Source organism: Zalophus californianus, chromosome 10 (genome assembly GCF_009762305.2).
Source record: "Zalophus californianus isolate mZalCal1 chromosome 10, mZalCal1.pri.v2, whole genome shotgun sequence".
NCBI lineage: Eukaryota > Metazoa > Chordata > Mammalia > Carnivora > Otariidae > Zalophus > Zalophus californianus.
Genome location: NC_045604.1, coordinates 114,009,945 through 114,030,772, shown reverse-complemented (window position 1 = coordinate 114,030,772; position 20,828 = coordinate 114,009,945). Strand labels below are relative to the sequence as shown.

General features: G+C 50.4%; 1 long non-coding RNA gene across 1 annotated transcript; it reads right to left on the bottom strand.

Annotated features, from left to right (window-relative positions):
* Nucleotides 1-1,459: 1,459 nt before the first annotated feature.
* On the bottom strand, nucleotides 1,460-18,795 carry LOC113933740. Its single transcript, XR_003523445.1, has 3 exons — nucleotides 18,334-18,795; nucleotides 14,227-14,317; nucleotides 1,460-1,574 (listed from the first exon to the last, which is right to left on the bottom strand). It is a non-coding gene; the product is annotated as an uncharacterized LOC113933740 (long non-coding RNA).
* Between the last annotated feature and the right edge of the window lie 2,033 nt (nucleotides 18,796-20,828).

Here is a 20,828-nt window from a genome sequence, read left to right as displayed (position 1 = left end):
AAAACAAATTCATTCTTTATGTAATGGAGAGTACTGCTTTGCACACAGTGACACTAGGTGGTCTGAGCTCAGGGTCCCAGGAGGTAGGCTCCAGGCTGAGACAGAGGCCAGACTGACCATAAGGGTGAGTGTCTGATGCTCCCTGAGGAAAGCTATGTCTGGTCCAGGGGTGAAAAGCCCCCAACAGGAGGGGAAACCCCATATGTACAGTGACCGTGTGGCCTAGATCAGGACCCCGAAGGGCACCCGTGCCCATGTTCTCTGCAAACTCTTGGTGGTTCTGGTGACCCCCACCCTGTCTCTGCTTCCTGCTCCGGATATAATTTCTACCACAGGGTCACATATGCACCGAAGAGGGATGCAGGTACCCTGAAACGGAGGGCGGCTCTCAAGCAGGGGCTGGTAGATGGGCAGTGGCTTCCTGAAACCCACTGTGCCATGTGACCTCCCTGCCACAGCTGACTGGCAGGGCCGGCTGTGCCCATCAGAGACTCTGGGCCACGAGCCTTGACCAGAGGTGGAGAAGACTGTCCGTCACACCCTTGGCAGGACTTGTCCTGGGTGCTCTCTGGGCCTGGGGAACCATCCATGCCCATGTGTACACAGAAGTGGGTCAGACGGTGCAAACCCTGGGTTTGGCGTCCTCTGAGGAGAGGAGAGGCCCAAGCTGAACTGGGCAGCCCAGCGTCAGCTACACGGATCGTCTTCATTCTTCTCATCTCCTAGACCACTTGGGGGGAGAGGGCGGGGGGAGGTGGGATGGGGTATGAAGATGCTCTCCTGTTCCCTTGCTGATGCACATCTGAACACGCACACATACGTGATCCATAACGCCCCGGCACCCCTGTACGTGGTGTGCCCAGAAGGGCAGATGAGGGCCAAGGGTGTTGGGAAGCTGGCTGTGGAGAAGGGCAACACCGGGGGGCATCCCAGACTCTGCCCACCCTTCCCGGCTCCACTCTCCCAAGGCTCAAAATGTCCCTTATCCGACCAGTGTGTTTGTCCACACTCTCAAACATGACAATCTTGGCAGGTCTCTGCCACTGAGACCAATGTGAAACAAAGCTAAGGGGAATGGAGACAAAGGACAGTCTGCAGAGACCTCGCCCAGCTACTTCTCAGAGCATCTGCAAAGCTGTGGGCCAGCCAACCCCAATGCTTCATATCAACCATCTCAAATTTGAATGGGCTTGTTGTGCACAAGAGACTTCTAGACATCTTCCTTTTTAAATGCCACTCCCCATTTCCCTGGAGGGCAGCTCAAGTGCTGAGATGGAGGTTTCTTTCTTCAAAGCTCCTGGGGAGAGCTGCTTACAAGGTTTTGGCAAAGAAACAACATGGTTTTTGGCAATAAACTGTGTTTTCGGAGCCTCCACAAGGGTATCTGTCCTGTTAAAAGTAGTCAGAGCAGTTTTCATGATCCATCCCAAATACATAAACCAAGAACTCTCCACGAGGGGGCAGGTTTAGTTTTCCCTTCCTTCCAGGAGGCAGGAAGCATCTGGCTGGCTGGCGTATTCCATCAGGTACAGCAGGGGGCCGTGAAGGAGCAGATTCTGGGGAGCTGATAAGGCCTGGAGGAGAAAGGAGTTCTGTATCTGCAGGTGATAAAACCAGAGAAGAGAAGCCCCAGTCCTTCTTACCACTCTCGTCCCTGCCAACCACCCACCTCCCATGGTGGAGGGCCCAAGGCCTGCTTGGATCCTCGCTCCAGGAGCAGTGAGTGGTGGGCAGGGAGGCCAGTGCAGGTTATCACAGCTGGGCCATGAAACGTACAAATTCCCGAGATTCCAATAATAAGAGGAGCAGGGCTAAGGGGCCTTGGGCTTTAGATCACTCACATTTGAAAAGACAGTGTGTGACCACATGCGTGCATGTATGTTTCCGTGCTCATGTGAGTGCCCAGCCAGCCTCCAGCTTGCAGTCTGTCTTGCAAGCAGCCTTCTGGAAACGAATGCTGAGCTATCTGCATGGACAGGTCTGGGGCCCCAGGGCTCCCTGGGGCTCTGAACCAGGCGTGCAGATGCTAATCCACATTTTGTTAGAGAGAAATGACTCATGGGGACCATCTGTTCCCAGTTTTCTTTTGGAAAAGGACAGTGGGGAGAAAGGGGCCCTGTCACCCCATGTTCTCGTTCTCCCCAAGTGTCTGTTCTCCTGACCCAGGAAATGGGGCTCTGGCTGCTGAAAAGCCACTTGGTTGGTGTCTCACTCCTGCTTGGGTAAGTCATCCACTGGCCACTCTGACCCTGACTTCCAGAAGCCTGGGTACTTTTCCTTCTCGAGCATCTTCCACCATAAAAACAAAACGAAACGAAACAAAACAAAAATTAAAAATTTAACGTTTTCACCCTGAAAGATGGTGGGCCTCAGGAGCTAGACCTGCTGCCTACTGGGGATGCCCCCCTGCTCTGAATGCTGTGTCGAGGCCCCCACAGCACACACCTGTTTGCATTGATCTCCTATCAGTGCTGTAACACATGACACAAACTCAGCGGCTCATAATAGAAGTTTATTATCTTACAGTTCTGGACGTCAAGAAGCCAGCAAGGGTCCACTAGTCTGAAATCAAGGTGTTGGGCAGGCCTGCGTTCCCTCTGGAGGCTCTAAGAGAGACTCAGCTTTCCTGCCTTTTCCAACCTGGGGGATTATCAAGGATATACTATCCCTGGTTTAAGGTCAGCTGGTTAGCAGGCTTATTTCCATCACCACCTTCACTCCTCTTTACCATGTAAGATATCCCATTCACTGGCTCTGAGGACGGGGATGTTGACAGCTTGAGGGGCACTGTTCTTCCTACCTGACCGCTCAAATGTTCAACAGCGTCTGTTACGCAGACACAGACTGAGCCCCCATTATGTGTCAGATGCTCTGTCTCTGGGGACAATCACAGAGCGAAGCCAGGCATACCCCTGCTCTCAGGACTGTGCTTTGGGATATTTCCCAAATAAAGCTACGGTTACATCTAGGGGAAGGGAGAAGAGCCAGGTGCCAGGAGAGACTGTGGAAGTCAGGCTGGATCTGGGTTGTGGGGCTTCCTGGAGAAGTCACGTCCAAGCCACCCTCTGGAGGAGCCCGAGGTGGGTGGCGGGGCTCAGGGGCAGGTGTGTCAGGCCAAGGAAACAGGTGTGCTGAGTCCTGTCCCTCTGCTATACCTCCAGCCCCAGCACCTTCACTTGAGCCCTCCTGCTCCGTCCTGGGTCCTGCCTGGCTCTGTCCCACATCTGCCGGCCCAAAACTGGCATGCTGTGTCTACCCTTCCCCCGTCCCTGCGGTGATGGTGCTCCAAGTCCTGCATGAGCCATGGCTGCAGCCTCTGTCTTCCCTACCTGCCCAGTGCCCCGTGGGCTGCTTTGCTCCGGCCAGGCCTGGTCTAGGCCACAGCCAGCCCACAGTTGCTCTGTGCTCCTGTCCCAGCTCTGGTCTGGAGAGTCACTTTCCTGGTTCTTGAGTTAAATTTTCACGGACTTAAGGCATTTAATTTCATGTCTGCCAATGAATAATTTTGAGAATTATATTAATTTCTGAGTACAGTTTTGTGCAGAGCCTTTCCAAACCTCAATATCTGGTGTTCTACTTTTCATTTTAAAATCTTCTGTCACTGAAATTGGCTCTTCCTCTCTGAGCCAGTCACCACTTAGGGCAGTCAATTAAATTTCTTGTCACCGAGACGTATTTGGTTTTGGTTTGGTTGAACAGATAGTTTACTCTTTCATTGCTTTTTGGCTGCAGAGTGTTGTATGTGTGTCTTCTATTTTGGAACTTACTCGGGCTTGGGGGTGCAAGTGGCATAAGGCCATTCCCCCAGGGATTGAAGCTGCATTCGACTGGAATGTGCACCCAACCCCTACTGGCAGAGGGTACTTTTGTCCCCACCCTGAGAGGACAGCTGCCTCCTGAGAGGACCCCACTGGGCGGCTACTCCACACTGCACCAAGGCTGTTCGGAAACACTGGCTGGGCTGCCACTTGAGGAGACTGGGGGTGGGAGCGTGGGGGTCACCTCCACAGGGCCCCGTCGGGGGGAAGCAGGGCACTCACTCAGGAGTGGTGCCCACTGATGCCACAGGGACTCCCTGCCAGGAAGAGGGTGCTCCCTGTGGGCCAGCAGAGGGTCCACTCTGCAGGAAGAAGCTTCACTGGGGCAGTGGCAGGAGCAGAACGCCTGGTGGTCTCGGCCCCTGCACCTGTCACCCCACAAAGGACCTGTGCCGAGCACCATACTCCTTTCAGGCAGCCCGAAGGACCCCTGACCTGTTCGTGGTTTTACTGCCGCCGACATCACACCGAGTGGCTGGTCATCATGTGGTTGTACATTATTAGCTCTCGAATAGAGAGCTAATGTTGCTTTTAAGCTATTATGAACTAATTATTGAGGTAATGAGCGGTTGTGCACTTTTTTCCGATCTTTTTTTCTGAATTTAAAAATTTTACCTTTAATTGAAAATCTTCCTGGAAGAACTATTCTGTTGGCTCAGAATCACAGCCTTTGATTATCAATAGAAAAAATGGCACCATGGCCCCATTGCGCCTCTGGGATTATCGTATGTCCTCATATAATTACAGCACCGTTTTTTAATTAATCATTATTATTCACGTGGTTGTGACTGTGCAAATATTATTACGCCTGGGCATCCTATAACTACATTATTTCTTAAATAGATATTTTGCTTTCCCCACCTTTAATAATTGCCCTGCTTTTCACTGGCTTCAATCTTTCACTACCTCACCTCAGATCTCTTCGGCACTGCCTCTCTCCGCAAGCGCAGATCTCAGGTCATCTCTCCTTTCCTAACTGGGAGCTACTCTCCTGGAATGAGGATAGTCCCCTTCTAGGCTGCAATCTGGGCTTATCATCCTAGCAGTGTTCTTTTTGCTTACCTGCACTGGATCTCATTTCTTCCTATTTTTTCTTCTTCTGGTTCATAGAGGACACTCTCAAATGGCTTCTTGCAAAAGGGTTCAATTGTGGACACCCAGCTTGTTTGCCCCTTGGACTTGGATGGTGGTGCCACTGTCTAGAAGACACTTTCCCTTCTAGTCTCTGATGGAGTTGAGATGCCCAGTCCCAGACTTGACCCATTTAGTGTCCTGGACGTTTCTTGACTGAGCCCTGGGAGCAAGTCTTTCTGAAGCCTATTGACTCTATAAATTCAAGTTGTTCTAGAATAGGGACATTTCAGATATTATTTCTTCTCTTGCTCTGTTTTGTAATACCAAATAATCTGATGTTGAGTATATATACACACATGTGTGCATGCACACACACACTTTGCACACTTTGGATACACCCAAGTTGCAGTAACCAAAGGTACATCAACTCCAGATGCGTGAAGTGCAGACACTGTCACTAGGCCCTCCATCCATAAATCCCTTTGGAAATAACAGACGGACTTCAGGAAACATGACGTGGTTCCTCACTTCTTTCAGGTCAGTCTCAGCCACCCCCTGTGTGTTTGCCACTCAGACCCACACAGACAGCAAAGCATGCAGGCATGCTGCCTCCCCACCTCCAAGGATAAATCCATGTGGCATTTCACAAGAATGAATAATGGAAGAAAATGGAAGGAGGGAACTGGCCAGAAAAGATGAACATGGAGCAAAGAAAGGAAAAGTGACGATGAAGAAAGAAAGTTTGAGTGGAACATGAAGGGAGTCATGGAGCAAAGCTGACCAGGGGTGGGGGGGGTGCGGGCCGTGGGGGCTCCCCTGCCTGAAGGACTAGCACCCAGACGATCTCGGTGAAGGTGACTCACCAGCATAAATGAGAGAAGGAGGCTGATGTTGCAGGGGATGTGATGCCAGCAAAAGCCTTCATTTGAGAGGAACCCTCAGAGGAAAAGCATTCGGTGACATCTGTCGGAGATGGCAAGGCAGACCAGATTCAGGGCCGCCGATGGACTTAGAGGGACCACTGCAATAGCAGTTTACAGGGGGTGGAGATTCAGATCCACTCCAGACACAGCCATGGAGTAGGTGGGGCCAATGGGCAGAAAGTTACCAGCAGGAAACAGCAGGTGAGGGTGGTTCTGACTAAACCGGATTCTTGCTCAGGCCAAGGTGGTCAGACATTACCTGGGTGTGGGGCAGAATGGGGAAGCTGACCAGATATCCGAGGTGACCGGACATCAAGGATGAGGGGTTCTGGTTAAACTAACTTAGCAGAGTTCTTGATAAAACTGCACAAGGAAATGCACAGGTGAGCCCAGAAGGGTCAGGAGCCTGACTAAAGAGTCCAGTCAAAGAATCTTTGCCAGGACTCTTACAGATATTTGAAACATTGAAAGCGAAGGATAAAATGTTGGAAATGGATATAAACTTAGAAACATTGAATAGGACAATTCTCCAAGGCATAGAAAAGATGCCTACTACAAATATTAAGTCATATGAGAGGGTGCCTGGGTGGCTCAGTTGGTTGAGCGACTGCCTTCGGCTCAGGTCATGATCCTAGAGTCCCGGGATCGAGTCCCGCATCGGGCTCCCTGCTCAGCAGGGAGTCTGCTTCTCCCTCTGACCCTCCCTCCTCTTGTGCTCGCTCTCTTTCATTCTCTCTCTCAAATAAATAAATAAAATCTTTAAAAAAAATAAATAAATCATATGAGAAGCCAAACACTGTTCCAACTACTAAATAAGCTTTTATTTTATTTTTTTTATTTTTTTTTTAAGATTTTATTCATTTGACAGAGAGAGACACAGTGAGAGAGGGAACACAAGCAGGGGGAGTGGGAGAGGGAGAAGCAGGCTTTCTGCTGAGCAGGGAGCCCGATGCGGGGCTCGATCCCAGGACCCCGGGATCATGACCTGAGCCGAAGGCAGACACTTAACGACTGAGCTACCCAGGCACCCCCCAAATAAGCTTTTAAGAAAGTAGTAAAATGGACGCCTGGGTGGCTCAGTCGGTTAAGCGGCTGCCTTCGGCCCGGGTCATGATCCCAGGGTCCTGGGATCGAGTCCCACATCAGGCTCCTTGCTCAGCGGGGAGCCTGCTTCTGCCTCTCTCTCTCCCTCTGCTTGTGCTCTCTCTGTCAAATAAATAAAATCTTTAAAAAAAAAAAAGAAAGTAGTAAAATAATGTAATTCTCAATGTTTCTGACATTTAAAATTATAATATGCTAAATAAATATTAGTTTTATGACTTATTTCATTTTCCAATACATTTATAACTGAGAGTAAGACTTTTTAATGTTTTGACAGAAATGTTTAATGGCCAAACAATCATAACTTCTCCCATGGATCATCAAGATCATTTTGCTAGCTGTAGGTCGCATGGTCATTTTCATACCTCACACTACAGCAAAAAAGGAAGACAACTTTGTGTGTGTATTTAAAAGATAACAATTTTAAGGAAGGCCATATTGTAATACTCACACAGACCTAAAAAGACATGCAATAAAGATTTTATTCTTATAATCAGTGAAGGAAACAAGCAGATTGCAATGGCTTCAAATAAAAGTAAGGACATCAACATGGTGAGCTAAGAGTTTTCTGCCATCTCCCGCAAAGAACTTCAATTTAGAGAATCACCCTGGGACAAGGGAGACTTGGAGAAGTCCAGGTGTCCGGCGGAGAAGTTCCAGACACCATTAAAGTAAAAGTATTAAAGATAACTCTACAGCTACAATAACTTGTTAACGTATACACTATCTAAAAAGAGGTAAATTGTGACATCAAAAGCATGAACTGTGTGTGTGGAGCGGAGTAAAAGGGCAGAGTTTTTGTGTAAAATCAGAGTTATCACTGTAAAATAGACAGTTACATCTATAAGATGTTCTACGTAACCTTCAGAGTAGCCACAGAGCAAAAACCTAAAGAACATACACAAATGATAAGGAGAGGGAAATCAAAGCCATCCACTATGGAAAACCATCAATTGACAAAGGAATACAATAGCAGAAGATGGTATAAATAAGTCCTTGCCTATCAATGAGTACTTTAAATATAAATAGATTAAATTTTCCAATAAAAAGGCATAGAGGGGCCAAATGGGGGGGGGGATGAGACCCAACTATGTGCTGCCCCCCATATGAACTTCAAGGACACACATAATCTCAAAGTGAAGGGAGGAAAAAAGATTCCACACAAGTAGAAACCAAAGGACAGCAAGGGTAGTGATACCTGTATCAGGCAATCTAGACTTTAGGTAAAAACCTGTAAAGAAAGAGTTTATCATATAATGGTAAAGGGGTCAATTTTTCAAAAGGATATAACAATTTAAAATATATGTGCACTCAGCATCATACATACGCCAAAATGGCATATTTGGGGGTGGTATGTTCTGCTCCTCTTCAAGTGAGCAACGGAAGTAACTCATCATGAACAAAGGCATCACATCACAAAGTATGTTGGTATTATAGCCTATCATAACATTAGAAGAGCAAGACATCCAGCTCAAGTAGAGGCAGTGGATTTGCCCTTCCTCCACCGTTTTGTTCTATTCAGACCATCAGGGGATTGAATGAGGCCAACTCCCCACAGTGCGGAGGATGATCTTCTTTCCCCAATCTACCAATTCAAATGCTAATGTCTTCCAGAAACACCCTCATAGACCCACCCGGAGATAACGTTTTACCATCTCTCTGGGCATCTTTTGGCCCACATATGATTAACTATCCCACCCTCCCTGCTCTGCACGCCCAGAACCTAGCACACGGCCTGGCCCAAACAAGATGCTCAGCAAGTCTTTCTGATAACAATTCTCAGTAAACTAGGAATAGCATGGAACTTCCTCAACTTGATAGAGGCTATCTATATGAAGCCTACAGCTAACATACTTAATGGCAAGAAACTATAATCTTTCCAACTAGGATCAGGAACAAGGCGAGAATGTCCTTTCTTACCACTTCTCTTAAATATTGTACTACAAGTCCTTGCTAATGAAATAAGGTAAGCAAAGGAAAGAAAAGGTATACAAAATGAGAAGGAAGACCTATAACTTTTGTCTTTGTTCCCAGGTGACATGATTGTCCATGTAGAAAATCTAAAAGTATAGACAAAAAAATCCTGGAATTAGTAACTGATTATAGCGAGGCTGCAGGATACGAAGTTAATCTAAAGAAGTCACTTTCCTATACAAGAGCAATGAGTAAATGGAATATGGAATTAAAAAGATAATGCCATTTACATTAGCACTCAAAAAATGAAATACTTAGGCATAAATCTAACAAAATTTGTACAAGATGTCTATGTGGACAACTACAGCACTCTGATGAAAGAAATTTTAAAAAACTAAATAAGAGCTATTCCATGTTCAAGTATAGAAAGACTCATTACTGTCAAGACGTCACTTCTTCCCAAGTTAATGTGTAGATTCACTGCAATCCCAATCAAAATTCCAGCAAGGTATTTGATGGGGACCGACAAAAGTGATTATGACATTTATATGGCGAGGCAAAAGACCCAGAACAGCCTATACAATACTAGAAAACAAGAACACATTTGGAGGACCGATGGTATCCAATTTCAAGACTTCTTAGAAAGCTGCCCGGATCAGGATAGTGTGGTGTTGGTGAAAGAACAGACAAACAGGTAACTGAAACAGAACAGAGAACCCTGAAATGGACCCCCATATAAATATAGTCAATTACTCTTTGGCAAAGGAGCAAAGGTGGTACAAAGGGATATCTGTACACATGTGTTCCTTGCAGCATTATTTACAATAGCCAAGACATGGGAACAAAATAAACAACGGATAAAGAAAATGTGAGACACACACACACACACAAATATTATTCAGTCATACAAAAGAAGGAAATTCTGCCACTTGAGGCAACATGGATGAATCTGGAAGACATTAGGCTAAGTGAAATAAGTCAGACAGAGAAAGACAAATACTATGTGGTATCTTTTATATGTGGGATCTGAAAAATGTCAAATTCATAGAAACAGAGTTTAGAACAGAGGCTATCAGGGGCTGTGGGGTGGAGGAAATGGAGAGATGGCTGCCAAAAGGCACAAGGTTGCAGTTATGTACAATGAAAAAGTACATTACGTGCAGCATAATGGATACAATTAGTAAGACCATGTTGTATACCGGGAATTAGCCAAGAGTAAATTTCAGGAACTCTCAGCTTACACAAAGGTAACTATGTGAGGAAATGGTATGTGAATTAGATTGACTGTGGTAATCATTTGTGTTGTACATCTTAAATATATACAATTATTATTAAAAAATAACTTTTAAAACCCAGCTTTCTGGGCTAAGTACCCAGGGGACTAAAAGCAGGAGCATAAAGCTCAGCTTAAGACCTAGAGATTCCTACTTGATATGGACTGTTTAAAACTACTTTCCCATTAAATTTTTCTATGACAATATTTTTTGTGAAGAATCAAAAGACTCTTGTTCAGTCTTGCCGTTCAGAAGTGTTAGCCGAGGTGGCGAACATGAGATTCAGTGAGGAAAATGCGAGAAGCCATCTGCGAGGGCTCATATCTCATTCTGCTTTTGCATAAATGATGCTGAGGCCCCTTCATCTCCCTGCTGTCAGCACTGACGGCACATCTCCCCCTAGGTGACTAAACCAACCCAGCGAGAGCTCTATCACGGCTTGTCATGTTTGGCAGGGCGAAACTTCAAGGTCCCAGCGTCCTAGTCACGGAATGCAAAGTTAGCTCTTTTCCAAGCTTTAGAGTGAAGCAGGCAGGCCATTTTTTTTTCTATACAGGAAACGTTATGCTTTATTATTCCACACTTAAGTTTATCAAAAATTTACATGCAACACCAAGACTAAAATGAGTCGAAGATCTACCAACATTATATTGGCATCAGATACCTCCACATCTTAGAGTAAGTTCCAAGACCACCTAGCGTATGCTAAAAGATGAAGAATTTCTCCCAGCATTTGCGATCACCACCCTTAGGCCATTATTAGCAGTTGGAGTCGTCAGTAGAAAGGAAATTAAACAGAGTAAAACTTTTCTATCTTTGAATGCATTCTTATCCTTCATTGACAAAGATGACTGACAAGTTCAGGGATGATGAGCAGGGGGTGGAGGGATGTTGGGAAGAAGGGGGTCAGTTTCAAGGAATGCCTTACTGGAGGCAGGCCATTTTAGTTGTGCACCAAATGTAAGTCTTCCTGGCAGGAAGGAGCACAGAGCACACAGTCTTGGGGAATTTCTATAGAAAGCCTTCCACTCCATGGTGGCTTGGGGTCAGGGAGGACTCTGCAGCCACAGTGACTGGCCATCGGCTAAAAACCACTCACGAGAAGGCCCTTCTCAAGAGTGAGAGTCAATCTCTTTTGGGAACGTGGGGAAGAGGGCCCTACTCCAGGCTCTTGCGATATTTAGCTTGGGCTCCAGCCTATGTCCAAGGAGGAAGTAAACGTAGGGTGGGTCCACACCAGAACGTGGGTGTGGTAGGCTGAATCAGGGCCCCCAAAGGTGCCCACATCCCCAATGGCAAGAACCTGTGACCATGTGACCTCGCAGGCATCCGTAGATGAGATGAAGATAAGCATCTGAATTACCTGGGAAGGTCCTCCTGAGGGGAGGCAAGATCAAAACAGAGGCGAAAGTGATGTGACACCATAAGCAGAGACAGAAGGTGGCTTTGAACATGGAGGACGGGGCAGCCAGCAGCCTCTGGATGCTGGAAGGAGCAAGACAGTCTCTCCCGGGGGACCAGCCCTGCTGGCACCTTGAGTTTAGCCCCGTGAAACTCGCCTACACTTTGGATCTCTGAAACTTCAAGAGAATAACTCCGTACTGTTTTAAGCCACTGACTTCGTGGTCCTTACGCAGTGGCAGGGAGAGAGGCCCTGGGCTTGGCCACCCCTCACCCAACCCTCGGGAGGCCAGGACTAATGACTTATGTGTCCCTGGAGGTCAGGTGGTGGGACAAACAGATGTGCCACCAAAGGGCAAACCTGTGCTCAGCACAAACACGTGTGGGGTTGGGTTTCTGCCTCTTGAGGACACCACTGGACCCATGGTGGCCAGAGCTTTCCTCTCTGGGCTGTGTGTGAGGACCACGGCAGAGATGGGTGCTTGTTGCAGCCACACCCCTCCAGGGAAAATGCGTGACAGCAACGAAGCAGTACCGATGGCAGAAGCACCCCTCCCAAGAATTTTACCGATCTAGAAGTTGTCTTCCTTAAAGTTAGGTATCTCAGTATTAATTGCTCCATTAGGGATTCTTTGGGAGCAGGGATTAAAAAATAAATTTATTTTATCAGTTACCTCTTTGAATCTATTACAGCCCCATCTGAGGGTCCCTAACTTCTAGAGATGGCTCAGGCAGCACCCCAGATTTGAATAGGAGTGCTCCCCAGACCCACAATACACACCTGCAGCACGACTGCAGCCAGACCTGCTCAGGAAAGGGCCTCTGAACACAGGCAGAGTCCCTCTGTCCTCTACACACAGTCAAGGTCCCCTGCATATCCACACAGTTTGACCACATGACATTAAGAAGCTATTTTCACCCAGCAAAGGACACGTGTGGAGAAGTCATTTTTAAGCACGGCCGTTCTGAGTGCAGCTGTGCAGAGTTTCTAGCGAACTCTATAATTTGTGGACACAGATGCCCATTAGAATAGAGCTGCTTTAAAGTTACCTTTAGGGAGTAAGTCGGAGGGGGAGACGAACCAGGAGAGATGATGGACTCTGAAAAACAAACTGAGGGTTCTAGAGGGGAGGGGGGTCGGGGGATGGGTTAGCCTGGTGATGGGTATTGAGGAGGGCACGTTCTGCATGGAGCACTGGGTGTTATGCACAAACAATGAATCATGGAACACTGCACCAAAAACTAATGATGTAATATATGGTGATTAACATAACAATAAAAAAATTAAAAATAAAGTTACCTTTAAAGGGTACACTCACTGGTTTGCTTAAAATTGGAGTCCAGTTAGGGAGCTAACTGGGTCCGCCCTGAGACTCTGAAAGGGACACATTACAGAGGAGAGAGTGGACACTGAATCTGGGAGAAGAGCTGGGCAGGGCTACTCTTGAACAAGAACGTGGTCATGATCTCAAAAAAATAATAAATTCTTCATTCACTCAGTTCACTCAGTGTACCCAGCACATGCTTACCAAGTACCCACCACATACCCCATGTTATGGCAACAGAAAATCAGTGACAGCCTTCCTCCAGCTCATGTTCTGGTGGGGAGACCGAAACAAATTAACCCTATGATATAAGAGAATAAATGCAGTGAAGATTGTAAAGCTGGTGGGGGTGGGGGGCAGGAGGGGCTTTAGCTCTCTCGTGGGGGTGGTTGAGGTCAGGCTGTGTGAGGAGGGGTCACTTAATTGACGGGAAGGAGCCAGCCGAGTGCAGATCTGGGGAAAGAGCACCCACTAGAGGCATAGCACACGCAAAGGCCGTGAGGTGGGAATTGCATGGTGAGCTTGAGGAGCAGTAATGAGAGCTGCTGGAGAAGGGGACCAAGTAGGGCAGGGGAGGTTGGAGCTCAAAGCCCCAGGTGGGCAACTGTGGCAGACACTGCAGGCCTGACGTCAGCACCTCAGGGTGAGCATCTCCACAGTGTTGAGAACAATTTTGCAGCAGTGAAAGTAGGGCAATTGCTTCCCAATGTGGATGGGGAACTCACCATGAGCTGGGAGTGGCCTGAGTACCTAACAGAGAACTTCTCATATGACTTCCCTGTAGGAGGCACAAAGGCAACCCCATTTTATAGAGGAGGGGAGTGGGGATGAGGAAGGTCAAATGATTTTCCCACAGTTCCTCAGTTAACAAGTGGTGACATCAGGATCTGAACCCACATTTGCTGTTACACACTGCGCAATACCACCTACACCTTGGTTCACACACTGCTAGTGATGAGAAGCCCTTCACCTTGCCCCTTGCCACCCCGATGGGGAGCCGAGTGTCTGCCTTATGGGAGAGCCTTCCTCCCGGAGCTCTGCCACAGTGTACCCTCAGACACGGTGTGAGCTGCTTGTGGCCAGACAGGCACGTGTAGCTGCGCAGACCCCCGAGCTGCAGAACTCCCTGGGAGGCAGGACCTCTGCTTTGCCCAGTTCTGGGGGCGCCCTCCATGGAGGACACTGTGTGATGCTGCCTTCTGAGCTTTGGGATGCAGTGACCCGTGCCCACCACAGCTGGGAGCAGGAGGGGAAGCGGAGCTGAGCGTTGATTCCCTTGCAGGGCCGTCCATCTCAGTGGATTTTTGCCTCAGGCACGCTCCAGCCTCTCAGCTTGGCCAGAATGAGTGGCCTGCGACGAGCAGTGTTGGGTCCCTGGCCCCCCAGGTGAGCTCACCTCGGACAGTGATGGTCCAGGACGAATGTATGGTGCACCCAGAGGTCAAGGGACAGCTGTGGGTGGAGGGGATGCTGAAGAGCCATCTTCCCTGTAAGAGAGGACATAGGAAGACCCCTCTCCTGCCCACCCTCCTTCGCCCCCCGGGAGACTGCTGTGTCCAGCAGCACGCCAAGAGGACTGCACACCCCAGGGCCACGCACAGCAGAGCTGGACCGCTAATCACACTGTGGGTCTCAGCTCCCACATCTGGCCATACTCCTCATCACTGCTCACACCAGCAGCAATGAGACACACGGTCCCCGGCACCGGGAGGCTTCCAAACTGCCAAGGGCTAATTTTGAAGTTAAATACGATCAGAAACAGCAGAAACAGGACTGACTCAGAGATTCACAGAAAGCAGGGAAACAAAAGGCTTCCAGTGGGTACCTTAACGTTTACAACACTGTTCATCCATCAGAACTGCTGATGGAGAGGCTGCTGGATTTCTTCTGGGCGCTGGGGTACAGCCAGTGGTAAGGCAGCCTTGAACACCTCACCCTGATGGGGATTACCAGGCCCCAAGGAGTGAGATCACACGCCCACGCTCATGACTCAGGCTGACTCACAGTTAAGGTATGGGCAAACCTGCACACACACCTAGCGCAGTCCCAGGGGTCATGTCACCCAGGACCTACTGGGGACGGAGGGCCCCAAAGCCAATGAGATGGGCCAGTAGAGACCAGCTTCCCAAGAAGTCATGTCAGAGCTGCTGATGCTGGAATTGAAGGTCACTCTCGAGGAGCTGAGAGAGAACCTTCAAGAGCCCACGGGTGGTTCCTGGGGGCCCACTCTTCTCCCAGAAATGTGTCCTCTGGATTGGGTGCAAACCCACATTCCACTTGCTTCCCCCTGGCCATCACCCCGCATCCACAGCTGGAGCTGCCATCAGCGCCCTTGACCTGAGGCTGCCCTGCCCTGGCCCAGTTGACAGCCTCCAGGGCGGAAGGAGCCTCGTCGTGGGTGTTCATCTTCTTCCTCGGCATCCTGGGGAAACTGCACATCTCACCTCATCTCTGAACTGCCCCGACGCCTGCAGAAAGCCCAAGTGGTGGTTATGGTGGCAGAGAGAATGCAGAGGGTCCAAAAGATGAATCCCTCATCTGGGGTCATGCAGGTGCAAACAGAAGGAGCTAAAATGCCCAGTATATTCATCCAAGGAAGATTCTCCCTCAGAACCGGAGAGCCATGACTGCAACCCCCAACTCTGTTCAAGAATGTAAATCGATGACATTTATTTAGTACCATTTCTTGAGTACTCACTATGAACTAATCGTTGCTTCACACACTTTCTATCAGTTACTGTAGTATAATCGGCCCCCACCCCCCACTGGCCTCACGAAGCGGGTGCTGCTGTAGCTCACACAGACGAAGAGCCTGGAGTTCTGAGAGCTGATGTATCTCACTGAGGCCTGACCCACCTCTGATGTGGACTCCAGGGCTGGGTGTGGGCCTCCCACGCTTGCAGGGCCCACCGAGGGCCAAGCCCTGGGTCTGACCCAGGTTATCACAGGAGTATGAGCCAGAAGTGTCAGGCCCTCCAGGACCCATGCAGCTAAGCCCAGCAATCACTGAACATGATGAAGGTACTGGAGTTAATATCTAAGTGATAGAGACCGGGTCTAGAAGAGAGAAGTAATCTAAAGTCAGAAAGAATTATAAGAGGAGAAAAGGCAAACGGCAGCAGAATCTGAGGAGGAATGGGCTGCTTCCTGAACTGCCCCAGACAGGGTGGCCGGAGCCTCCCCACATCTGTGCACCCCAGGAATGGGCTCAAAGGACAAATCCAGGGCCATGGAGAGCTGAGGCGTCTCCCGAATCAGCAAAGAAGACACCTTAGTGAAGGTGCACGGCAGGCGGGGGGGGCTTGTTCTAGCCAGGTTCACCGGCCGATGGAGGTGGAGCCTGGAGTCAACCCCACCTCTTTCGGAGTTACTGACCACCTGAGGCAGTGTCCTCCCCGTCTGATAAAGGACGACTAAATCTCCTTCCTTCTTTAGATCACAGGAGTGGTGGGAATATACACCACCCTTCCTCAGGATGATGACACACATGCACACAAGGTGTCTAGGTAAACCAGGTGTCCCAGTAGAGGGGAGCGGAAGGGATCCTTTCTCCAGAGAAAAGGAGACACCTGTTTCCGGCCAGTCTTCCCGGGGCATCTCTCCTGCTGGGACTGGAGTCAATAAGGGTGAAGCAGGTAGATGTCCAGAGCAGGCGAGCCGGACAAGCTGAGTCTGAGAGCTGCCTGGAGAGGCCTTGCCAGTGCCCTCTGTGCAGGGATGTCAGCCCACCTGCTCGCACAGGACTGTCCCTTATCTGGGGCCACAGGGCTCATGGCCCATTTCCACCTGCACCACACACCTTTCACCTCATTTCCTCAGCTTCCCTCCTCCAACCAGCTGTCAGGAGGCCTTCCTATCTGCCCCTTGGCTGAGCATTTGCACAGACAAATCTCCTGGGGCCAGCCCTGGGGCTCTCCCAGACCCTACCCTTTGTGAGCGCCCACAGCAGCTTTCCCGCCGAAATGCTGCAGGAACCCCTGGCAGCTCCATACCAACAGGCTGCAGGGAAGGGTTGGGTCCCGTGCCCTTCTCTGTCTTGCTTCCGACCTACATCTGCGACTAACCAGATGGTGACCAAAGGTCCGTGAGGACAGAGATGTCCATGGAAATGGGATGGGATTCAGGAAGCCTGAGCAAGAGAGGGCATCACACTCGAAGGGAAAAATACAAACTCCCACAAACATTCAGGACAGTGAACTGTTTGTCGCCCCAACTTGCTGTTAGGGTGGAGCAAGGGCCTGGCAGGAAGTGAGCGGATGAGAGATGTCCGTGGGAACACCCAAGAGCCCAGCTTCCTCCTGCTTAGCCCTTCTCCCAATCGGATGTATTAGAGACCACGGCGTGGCCTCCCTCCTACACCCTTCATGACCTGCTTCCCACCGTGGTAATTGAAACTTGTAACTTGGCCTTGATCAATAAAGGCAGTGGAGAAGATTTACACATTCAATTTTCACAAGAGGGCAGAAACAAGCAGGGATCTCTGCAGAGCTTTATCTGGACCCCTTCTAAAGGAAACAAGGGGTCTGGGAGCAGCATCAGAGGCAAGAGATGAGCAATTTCCTTTTCCCTGTGGGATTTATGCTAGCAAGTTTGCAAATTGAAAATGCATCCGCTACCACCAGTCTTTACAGCACTCGACTGCAAAGTGGGATGTTCGTCCTGTCGCTATTTTAAAACCGGTCTCAGGGTTGGGAGTACCTGCCCGAAATCGTCTTGGATTTAATTTTGCATGACGATGTGACAAAGCGTGTCAGGAGGAGAAAAGAAGAAAATGCTGGCAAAGGAGAAGAGGCCCTAAGAGGGACCCAGAGCCAGTCTGGGCCCCGAGAAGCATAAAGCATGGGGCTGGAGGCGGAAGCCAGACAGGAGTGGGTGTGGACGTGCTATCCGGAGAGACCACAGGGAAGCCGAGGCGTGAGAGGAGGCACAAGGCTGTGATTACAGCCCTTGGGGCCCTGTAGGGACGTGGCCTTGTGGAGGCTGCTCCTTTGCTGGGGTGACATTTGCCCTGAGCGTGATCTTTCTGCGGCTCAGCCCACGGCCAAGCACCTCCCCACCCCTTCCTTCCCTTCTCCCCATGATGTCTGGCACAGATGAGGAACCAAGGAAGTGAGGGCATATGGTCAGCCTGTAATAAAACCCGGGGCCAACGCGACGGTTTCCTAGGGCACACTCACACGTAGGCACACACACGCTTACACACACTCACGCATGCCCACACACAGAAACACACTCACACTCACATTCATGCCCACCCTCCACAGGCACACACACTCACTCACACACATCTGGATCTGGCCACAGCCTGGACACGGCTCATGGGCTGACGTGGACCCTGCCACGGGGTGAGGGCTGGGTTGGCAGTCTGGGCCACTCAGATGTCCCGGCCCTGAGCCCGGTCCAGCTGAGACCCTCGAAGGTGTCCTGCCTCATGCAGCCCATTTCAAATTACAGCTGCTGTGATCTCCAAGAAACCAGTTTTTTAAAAAGCTAAGCTACTTACTTTTCATGCTTTTGTGAAATTCCGTAACACAGAGCAAATCAGACTTGGTTTTCAGCAGCATTTTCTCCCTGCAGAAAGATGCCCAGCCCCCCGGCACCTGTCACTGTCTCTTCTGACGGGGAGCACAGCTGGATGGTGCTGGAGCCTCACTGCCCAGCACGGTGGCAGGCCGTCCCTGATGGCCACATGAGCACGTGGTGGCTGCTCCCAGTGCGTCCTCTCAGCCGTGTTTCAGCTGACGTGAGCCGTTCTCCATAAGAGTCAGAAAGTGGGGAAAGTTTCGTGTCCAAACCTGTAGTCTGTTGGGTTCAGTTTTGGGGGAAGTGTCTCCATCCCTTCCTTCCCCTACATGTGTACTTGCACTAAGCCAATCACTCACGGTGGCTGCCTCTCTCACATGCAGAAGCCGTGCTGGCCCTGAGGACGCGTGGTAAACACGGTGACCGCATGGCCAGGCCACCGCTCCGGTCAGTGTGGGACCTGGCTCAGAGCAAGGCCACGCATTCCTGGGAGGCGGCAGAATCCTGCAGAGTGGTCAAAACCAGAGGCTGGGGGTCCCAGCTCTGCTGTTCATCCACCACAGGGTCCCCGACTGCACCAGCCCGTCCAGGCAGCACGGCTAATGCCAAGCCCCTAGGACTTTGTGAAAACCGAGGGACGGGCCACACTCAGCAAGTGGCAGTGTCACCAGCCCATAGAGGCACTCGGAGAGGAGCTCCAGTGGAGACTTGGGCTCCAAGTGGTAAGTGGCTGAGACACTAAGAGGGTTCCTGTCTGAGCTGGCCTGGCTGGGCCCTCAGCCTAAAGCACCCAACTCCAAGGAGCACCCCAGCCTCCAGGCTCCTCCCACCTAGAGAAGCGGGTCTGGCTCCTTCCTGAGGCCACTGTGGCTGTCTCCTCCCACCACACATGCTGGGGAAACACAGTCAAAAGCGTCACCTGCAGAGGGAAAGAGCAGTTGGGACCACAGCACTCATGGCCATGGCCATGTGACAATGAGGGAGGAGCCTGAATTGGGCAGTCCAGCGCCATTCCAACAGCCTTGTGCTCCGCCCTCTGACCCGTGGGCCTCTGACCAGCAGCAGGCCCAGTGACCTGCCCCCCCACCAGCTGTGCCGGCTGAACGGGCCCCCAACAGCCCCTGCGGGTGAAGCAGGCGTGGTGGGTAGTTGGGACCCTCCCTCCCGGGTCCTCCCCGTCCCGACCCACAGCTAGGTGAGCTGCATCTGGAGGGACTGGAGCAGGGAGTGTCTCCCCAGGCACTCATGGATGGGAAACCAGAGGATGGGGTCTGTTATGGCCCCTAGGAAGTGTAAACTGCCCGTTCCAAAGTTTGGTTTCCAGGGGAAGTGGGCTTGCTCATGTGTTCCTCAGTTCCTCGTTTCTTCACTTAGTGTGTTTATCTACACCAGACTCTCAGGTCATGCAGGGATTGTGGTAAAGCCCCCAAACTCTCTCAGGGTCCTGCTCCTGCCCTAGGCTGCAGATGCCCCTTGTTACTGACAAGAAGCCCTCACCAGGTGGTCCGGGTGGCCAAACACTTTGCTCAAAGTGCAAGCTCAACTGTCATCAGACACCTCTGCTCAGGGGGACCTGGCCCCACACATGAGATGATCACCTGCCCACCATTCCACAGACAGTGAGAGGTCAAATTACGGACTGATTGCTTGGGAAGAAATGGCTCCCTCCCAACAGACCCCTGTGAGTGACCATTAGAAGGAAAGTGGCCCCCAGGAGCCTTGGTGGTCTTTCCAGCCAGAGGGTGGAACCCCAGTTGTCTGTGTCAGCCCGCAAAGCAAAGGCCTTCACTGTGGAGAGAGCAAGGCTGGTGTTTTGAATACACCTAATCGCGTCGTCTCCTGCTGGGCGGCCAGTCTCCCAGCTCTGGTCCTGGAGCAGCCCTCTGGAGAGGCCCGTGCATGCTTTTTAGCTGGCTGCAGTCAGTACCATCACGGTACAGAGGCAGAAGGGTCTGTCCTCCCTCTGCCTGGTGCAAGCATGCAGTATGTGTGTGTGTGTGTCAGAGTGTGGGGGAGGGTGGCAGCACCCCAGCCCGCAGGAAGGCCAGCCCAGCCGGGAGAGCCCCTGCTGCAGACCCCATGAGGTCCTCCAGAGCGGGCCTGGCTCTCACTTAGCATGTTTCTTCCCAAATCCTTCTCTCTGATTTTATCCTACAGAGGACCTGAGCTTTTACATCAAAATCCCAGAAGCTATTCCTTTGTCCTTACTTTCTGCTGACATACCTGTTTCCTAAGGCACCCAGCCCAACTGCTTGAAAAGAAGGAAGAGCGAAGGGGTGGAGCAGTAGCTGGTGGGTAAAAGGAGGAGGAAACTTGGATTAAATCTTAAGCCAGGTTGCCTGGAGATTATACCGTGTCTGATGATCCCTGCCTTTCTGATTGGCTCATTCTGCTCTCTTGTTTGCTTTGTAGCTTATCCTGGGATGGGATTCGGGTGTCCCCACCTCGTCCCTGATGAGAGGAGCCGAGAGCTCT